The sequence below is a fragment of the Otolemur garnettii genome, unplaced genomic scaffold (genome assembly GCF_000181295.1).
Source record: "Otolemur garnettii isolate 467f Iridium unplaced genomic scaffold, OtoGar3 scaffold00005, whole genome shotgun sequence".
Classification (NCBI taxonomy): Eukaryota; Metazoa; Chordata; class Mammalia; order Primates; family Galagidae; genus Otolemur; species Otolemur garnettii.
The window spans coordinates 10,002,065-10,010,924 of record NW_003852400.1 but is presented as its reverse complement, the minus strand read 5'-3'; the positions used below and the strand labels follow the sequence as shown (position 1 = coordinate 10,010,924).

At 37.4% G+C, this 8,860-nt stretch overlaps 1 non-coding gene across 1 annotated transcript; it reads left to right on the top strand.

Annotated features, from left to right (window-relative positions):
• Positions 1-4,563: 4,563 nt before the first annotated feature.
• On the top strand, positions 4,564-4,670 carry LOC111722052. The gene has a single exon (XR_002771000.1). It is a non-coding gene; the product is annotated as a U6 spliceosomal RNA (small nuclear RNA).
• Positions 4,671-8,860: the final 4,190 nt, after the last annotated feature.

The window sequence follows — 8,860 nt, the reverse complement described above, 5'->3', positions numbered from 1 at the left end:
CACAAAGACATGGTAAGAGACCAATTCATTAAATAATTTGTGTTCAAATCCAAACTGTAAAACATAGTAAGTGGCAGTAAGCCTCATGTAAAATAAGAATAGTAATAGTAACTAGTTCTCTTCTGATGAGGTTTCAATGAAGATTACAGATATAAACACTTACAAATAAACTTAAAACAGTGGCCAGCACATAGTAAGCTTTTGATTAATATTGTTTTAATAATCTGTCAGTGAATAATTGAAAATCTGGAACAAATTTCTTTTATTCCTTGAATTATTTTCATTTTTAGTTCAGTTTATCTTGTACCCTTTCATTTGGACATTTTCTTTCTTATTTTTTTTAATCTGATGATCCTTGGCTCTGCAATAGATTGGTTCTTTAGAGGAGCACATAGGAGACGTCCACATAAGTGCTTACTGTTGTTTACAAGTCAACATGTACAGCAAGGTGGAAGGCTAGGGTTTCCTTGTCACCAAATCAGGAATAGATTTGCACTTGTGTCTGAAGGGTTTATTGTATTTCACCCTTGGGTAAAGCTGTTTTTGCTTTTATATAGCCCTATGTGTGGGCATCAAGATTTTAGAGCTGTTTCAAGGCCTGATGCTTTACTCTGGGACACCCAAATTGGATCGCTCCTTTGACAGAAGTTCATTCTGCCTCCACAGTAGTTCATGGTTTATATGCTGAGGGTGGAATCCACTGGGCCTACCGGGTTGAACTATTCAGATTGACGTTCCCTTCAATTGCTCTGTGGATTAGCCTAAGGCTTACTCAAGGATTTGGAGTTCTTGACTCCCAATATGAAGTTCTCCCCTGATGCTCTTAGTTTAGGCTTTGAAATCTCTAGTATTTCTTCCATAGATCTCAAAATTCCATTCCATGTTTTAGAAATTCCAGGAGTTTTTATAAATTCTAGATTGCCTTGGATTTTTGTTTTGTTCTGTTTTCTAACAACCAATAGTTCTTGTCACTTATTAACTCTTTAAAGTCGCTTAAACTATTCTTTGTGTGGAGAGGGTATGTTGAATTTAGACTGAATTTGACACTGGAATTCAAAGTTCTAACTAAAATGTGCAATACAGAAGTTAACTTTCACGATAGCTTTTTTTTTTTTTCTTTTTTAAATTTTTGGTGGCTCTGAGGAGATCAGAGTATATACATATACTCCCCATAATATACTATTTTGGCATAGTGATTAGTTTCAAGCCCCTTCAAACTATCCTAGTAAAAGAATGGGAAGCAGTGATATAAAATTCCATGGCAGAATTCTATTTTCTTTGCTTTTTGAAAGCTTTGTCCTGATTTTATATATATATATATATATATATATATATATATATATATGCACATATATATATGTCATATATTCTTATTCACCACTGTGTTGGTATCATTCTAGGACTCCCTTTTAAATACTGGCTTTAAAAAAAAACAAAACAAACTTTTCTTCTTCCTTGGACCACTTACTTATATTCCAGATTTTAACTAACAACTCTATGCAGATTTTTATGATCTTTAGAAAAAAATATATAAAATGACCTAGTGAACAATACTTGAGTGCCTCACATGTAACCCACACTCCAATCATCATTCACTGCTCTCTCTTTTCTCCCCGTCACATGTCCTGTGTGTTCTTTCTGCATTTGCCTCTCACCTAGTGATACCCCTCCCCACATAACACCCCGAACAGGGACGTGGAGAGCTGCTCAGGACACTCCTTGCTCTTATCAGCCATAGCTAATTAAACATCAAGCCTCACCCTTTTCATTAATTGCATATGTTAAAAAAACTCTTTTTTTTCCCCTTCATGTGTGTATATTAATACATACATATATACATGTACGATGGACTTGTGTGTACATATACACAGAGTAGACTTGTATAATTATATATAATCTACATATACACATATATATACATACATATAGCCTTAGCTTGGGCTCCTACTACCTATCACCTGAGTAACTACAACAGCACCCTGAGTGATTTGTGTATCACCTTGTACCCCTCAAACATTTGCAAAACACTCAAATGAGGGAATCTAAAACATAAGTCCGATTGTATCACCCATTTTAAAAAAGCAGCCCCTAAGATTATCATGATCTCTGTTCAAGACGCATCATTTGTCATTTCCTTCCTCAAGTTATCTCTCTTTCTCCCTCCCACACACCCACATGGCTGTGCACTCACTGTGCTATTTCACACTTCTGTGTCTTCATCTTCCTAGAAGGGACATCATTTCATCTCTCATCTGGTTAGTAGGTATAAAGTGTTTAGACTTAGCTGTTGTATTACATCCTCAGGGAAGTATTCTGATTTTTTTTAGACTTAATTAAGTACATTTCCTCAATGCAAGTTTCTCCTACCTAAATTATCATAGTAAATCTAAATTAGTTTGCCTCTTTATTTCCCCATGAAATGCTAAGTTTTCTTTGGGCAGAGGTGATATTCTATTGATCTTTCTTTCCTTCATGCCCAGAAATGACTAATTTTGTAGTGAGGTTAGTAAGTTCCCTGAATGGAACAAATATGTATATAAAAATATATTACTTCAGGAAAACTATATAATTGAAGTGTTTTCAGGCTTAGATTTTGAAAAAATGATCTGACAAATAGGAGACACTTTGTACTTATTAATATTTTTGAATATAGCTATTCTAATGATAGCATACCCACATAATTTATCTTGTGATATGGTAATATTCACAATAATGTGAAATTGGAGCTTACTAAACATTAGTTATCAGTGTATATATCTAAATCATTAGCTTTTCAAGGATAAAATTAATAATTAATTACTTCTTTTGCATTTAAATGTTTGAAATAGAGAACAAATTTAACATATGAACTATTAGTGATCATTTTAATAGAAAAAAAGTTGGCTTGTGGCTTAACCTATCTCACAGAGAGTATCTCAGATGGCCTGGTTAATTTTTCTATCACTTTAAGCTGTGAAAATTACAGTATAGTAGCTGGAGTTTTCTTTCTTATCTTCTTTTGTTCTCATATTTGTATGTATGTATGTGTGTGTGTGTGTGTGTGTATACATATATACATTTATTTATTTTTGAATGAAGGAATTAGGTATTTTCATAAATGGCTGCTTCACCAAAGGTTTGTTTTTATAATAAATCTCAGAACTATGACATTCCACAGGCTGAACACTATAATTCTCTAATTGAAACACTGTCTGTTGAAATCCATGAAGACATAAATCCCTCTGTTATTTGTAGTGTTCCCTTTGTGGATCTCTATGTAATCTACACTGTGTCTTCCCAGGATGACCCCAGGACCCATTAGACACCAGCGAGCTCTAAACCATCTCCTTGCTAGACTGACATGTATATTAGGGGAAGAGACACTCTTTAGTCTATAATTCTACAGTATATCACATTTCCATTTATCTTGTGTGGCACTGTATTTTACTGATGCTTCCTGATCTGTTCAAATAAGTTATGCTCTTATGCCAAAATGATTGTACTGTCTCTGTTTTTATTGGTTTCCCATTTTCCCCAGGGAACTGACTAAGAGGCATACTTCTGAGATTGCTCTTAAGTGAAAGTTAATACTGGATCCTGAGAGAAAATGTTGAAAGTATTAAAAAGGGAGGGGAATAAAAAATAAAAGCCTTTCTATTTTTATTTTCTACCTCTAGTTCTTTAATCTGACTGCTCAAGTTTCTACAACTAAAAATGAAATATGTTACATGACCCTTATAAGTTTGTCCAAACAGAAGACCCAAGTGAAAAGTCACTTGTATCCAGAGAGAATTAGATCATCCAAGGGATAAATTTGCTGAAATGTGATTATATAGAAGTAGACAGGATTTTGGCAAAGGAAATATCTTCTAGAATACTAGTTCTCATATATTTTAGACTATAGATCATATAGGGGGCAGCAAAGATCCCCACTGTTGATTGACATTGAAACGATTTTTTTTTTTCAGACAGAGTCAACCTGACTGCTACGTTACAAAGCCTATAATTCCAGGGACAGCAGAGTAATAACATTGCCACAATGAGAGATTTACCATCTTTAAAAGCACTTCTAGTGACTCTGATGAATTTATGGTAGGCCACCAGCTTTGGCAATAGACAGACGTTTACTTTCCCTGTGGTAACATCATTGGTAGTTATGTAACAGCCTTTCTGATGTTTAATTCCAGTAGGAAAAGCCTTCCCCTATTTCATAGTAGTATTGATAACAGTAATGTAAATATGAACAGCTCCATGTTTATAGCACAAAATGAAGAACAGTTGTTCTCCAGTACCAATTCATCTTTCCTTTTTCTCTAAGGCCTCAGCTCATTCTCCTTGACATCTCTGGACTAGGACCTGGAAAAGTTGCAGGATTTTTCCATGTGTTGCTCTGGTGATCCTTAATTGTATTGAAATACCATCTCCACTGCTGGTAATCCTCTTAAGCAAGACCACTTTGTTCAACCATTTTGAAATTGAACTTGAAAGAAAAAGAAAACTGTTTGATTGCTTTATTTTATAATTTAGATAATGTAAGTGTTAAAAGACAGCCAAATAATTGCCTCATTAAAAATCATGAGAGCTGTGCTTGCTTCAGCAGCACATATACTAAAATTGGAATGATACAGAGAAGATAAGCATGGCCCCTGTGCAAGGATGACACACAAATTCATGAAGCATTCCATATTTTTAAAGGGCAGAAGTTCAGCAAGGGAGCTGATGGTTTGGAGTGGAGCCAAGAGGGAAGATTGAAGAGCGCCCTTCAATCTTCCTGAGGTGAGCTGCGACCCCAAAAATACAATCAAAAGGTACAAAATCCACCACCAAGCGGATGGGAGTCCCCTCCCCCACAAGAAGAGCTCGCAGTTTACTCCATACAAACAAGTGAGCAGAGTTCAAACATCCTCCCACTCTATCCCACAGGAGAGACCTCCTAAAAACTGGACCTCCTACCCCTGTTGGTGTGCCACAGCACCCTCCTGCCAGGCATAAAACTGCATATATTCCCCACCTGCAACTTTGAAATCTGAGGATTTCTCCCACTCACCCCGAGGTCTGGAGGTTTTTTACCTATGGAGTCCAGATTCTTGGGCATCTCCTTGAGAGGAGTGGAGGGGGAAAGGGCTGGTGCTGCCCTGTGCTGACTGTGGCACAAGAGTGAGGAGAAGAACATTGGCTCAGAGGAAGCCATACAGGAGCAGTGGCATCCTGAGCTGCAAACTGATGCTATTCTAGAGAGGCAAGCTCTATCTCTCTGGGCAACCAGAGGTTCCAGACAGCAGCCACTGGTGGAATGGACTTGGTAACTTTTGTAAGTAAAGAGACCATTAGCACCAGCCCTCAGGGGAATATAGCTGAGACAAAGGCAGTGGGCGGGCAGAGGCTGGGATTGACACCTGAGTGTAAACTCTAATTACTTGCTGCCCAGGGCTGAGTTTCTTGTCAGCTTTAACAGCCTCTGACTTGCACAGGAATTTAGCCGAGACAGAAGGTGGGGGGATGGAACTGAGAGAACTTCCACAGACTAAATTCTTCCCCTGCCAGACTCAGATTTCCCAGTGACTCTAACAGCCTCTGACTTGCAGAGGAATTTAGCCAGGACAGAAGGTGAGGAGCTGGAACTGAATGAACTTCCCTAGCCTAATTTAAACACACAAGGCCCCCCTGAGGGACTCAGATTTCTGGCAACTCTGGCAGTCATAAACCCCGGGAGCAGTTGCCTACTGGAGCAAATAGGGTCACAGCCCTGGGGGATTACGAGTGACTGAGTGCAAGGGGGGGGGAAGGAGGTATTAACCTTCCCAGACAAATTCATTTCCTGGGTTGGTCCCTTTGCCCTCACAGAGCACTGGAGCAAGTTATATCTGAGCTGTGAGCAGACCCCTCTTATTTAGCTGCCAGAGACATTTGAACTATCCCACCTGAAACTGGTGCTGACTGGGATAACCAATTTGGACCCCTTAAACCAAGCAAACCACCCAGGGACTATTCACAGTGGCACCCTCGGTGTATGGTTGAAGGAAGGTTTGATTTTCCTTGCCAAATTGTTGTTCAACTTAATTGCTGGTATTTCTCCACAGCAGAGACTTCAACCAAGAGTAAGTGATTCACTAGGGTAGGACAGAGACCAGCTGAAAATAAGACAGAGCCACTTAGCCCCATCACATCAAGCAGGTCCCCAGTCTCTCAGGCCATAACACCATACAGGTCCTTGACATACCTCAAGGGGAAAAACCAAATGGGGTAAAATAATCATGGGACAGAATAAGCAGAAAAGCTCTGGTAACATGAATAACCAGAGTAGATCAACCCCCCCAAGAAAGAATGTGGCTGGTAATATGAATAACCAGAGTAGGTCAACCCCCCCCAAGAAAGAATGTGGCAGATGAAACTAAAGATCCCCTTTATAAACAGATGGCTGAGATGTCAGAAATCGAATTCAGAATTTGGATTGCAAATAAGATTAATAGAATAGAGGCAAAGATAGAACTAGAAATTCAAGGAGCATTTCAAAAGTTCACTCAAGAATTCAATGAATTCAAAGACAAAACCACCAAAATTTTTGAAAGATCAAGGCAAGAGATTGCAGCCCTCAAAGATCTGAAAAATACGGTAGAATTTCTTGGTAACAGAGTGCAGGAGGAAGAAGAAAGGATCTCAGATGTAGAAGACAAAGCTTCTGAATATGTCCAAGTGTCCAAAAAGGATCAGAAATGGAAAGCAAAAATGGATCATTCTCTCAGAGAGCTCTGGAATAATTCGAAGAAAACTAATATTCTTCTTATAGGAATCCCTGAAGGTGAATAAGTTGCTTCACAAAACACAGAAGCTCTTCTTTATGAAATTATGAAAGATAACTTTCCAGATATGCCAAGAGATCCTGAAATTCAGATTTCAGACAGCTTCAGAACCCCAGCACAACTCAACATGAATAAGACATCCCCCAGACACATCATAATTAAATTCACTAAAGTTAATATGAAAGAGAAAATCTTGAAAGCAGTGAGACGTAAGAAAACCATAACCTACAAGGGGAAGAATATTAGAATAACTGCAGATCTCTCTGTCAAAACCTTTCAGGCAAGAAGAGGGTGGTCATCAACATTTAATCATTTAAAACAAAATAACTTTCAGCCCAGGATCCTGCATCCAGCTAAACTGAGTTTCATTTATGATGGAGAAATTAAATACTTTAATGACATCCATACATTGAAGAAATTTGCCATAACTAATCCAGCTCTCCAGGGTATTCTCAGACCTATTCTCCATAATGACCAGTGCAATCCTCCACCACAAAAGTAAACTAACTCAGAAACTGTTGATCAAACTCCAACTTCTACGCTGGTGAAAGGATTAAAAACATCCACTGGACTTTTGAACAATTCTATACCTAACATTTTATCAGGCTTATCAATAACTTCAATCAATGTGAATGGCTTAAATTGTCCTCTGAAGAGGCACAGATTGGCTGATTGGATACAGAAACTCAGACCAGACATCTGTTGTATACAAGAATCTCATCTTACCTTAAAAGACAAATATAGACTCAGGGTGAATGGATGGCCATCTATATTCCAGGCTAATGGAAAGCAGAAAAAAGAAGGTGCTGCAATTTTATTTGCAGATACAATAGGTTTTAAACCAACAAAAGTCACCAAAGATTAAGTTGGCCAATTTATATTTGTTAAGGGCAATACTCAATACAAGGAGATCTCAATTATCAATATATATGCACCCAACCAGAATGCACCTCAACTTATAAAACAGACACTAACCGGCATGAGCAACTTGATTTCCCCCAGCTCCATCATAGTCGGAGATTTCAACACTCCTTTGTCAGTGTTGGATAGATTCTCCAGTAAGAAACTTAGTAAAGAAATCTTAGATTTAAATCTAACTATTCAACTTCTGGATTTAACAGACATCTACAGAACATTTCATCCTAACAAAACTGAATACACATTTTTCTCTTCAGTACATGGAACATACTCCAAAATCAATCACATCTTAGGCCACAAATCTAACCTCAGCAAATTTAAAGAATAGAAATTATTCCATGCATCTTCTCAAACCATCATGGAATAAAAATTGAACTCAGTGACAACAGGAATCTGCAGACTTGTACAAAAATATGGAAGCTGAATAACCTTATGCTCAATGATAGATGGGTCAGAGACAAGATCAAGAAGGAAATTACCAAATTTTTAGAACAAAATGATAGTGAAGATATGAGTTATCAGAACTTCTAGGATACTGCAAAGGCAGTCCTAAGAGGGAAATTTATAGCATTGCAAGCCTTCCTCAAGAGAATAGAAAGAGAGGACATTAACAACTTAATGGGACATCTCAAACAGTTGGAAAAGGAAAAACATTCCAATCCCAAATCCAGCAGAAGAAAAGAAATAACCAAAATTAGAGTAGAATTAAATGAGATTGAGAACAATAGGATTATAGAACAGATCAATAAATCAAAAAGTTGGTTTTTTGAAAAAGTCAACAAAATCAATAAACTTTTGGCCAACCTACCCAAGAAAAAAATAATAAAATCTCTAATCTCATCAATCAGAAATGGTAAAGATGAAATAACAATAGACCCTTTAGAAATTCAAAAAATCCTTAATGAATATTACAAGAAACTTTATCCCCAGAAATATGACAATCTGAAGGAAATCAACCAATAACTGGAAGCACGTCATCTCCCAAGATTTAGCCAGAATGCAGTACAAATGTTGAATAGGCCTATATCAAGTTCTGAAATAGCATCAACTATACAAAATCTCCCTAAAAAGAAAAGCCCAGGACCAGATGACTTCACATCAGAATTCTGCCAAACCTTTAAAGAGGAACTAGTACCTATATTACTCAACCTTTTCCAAAACAT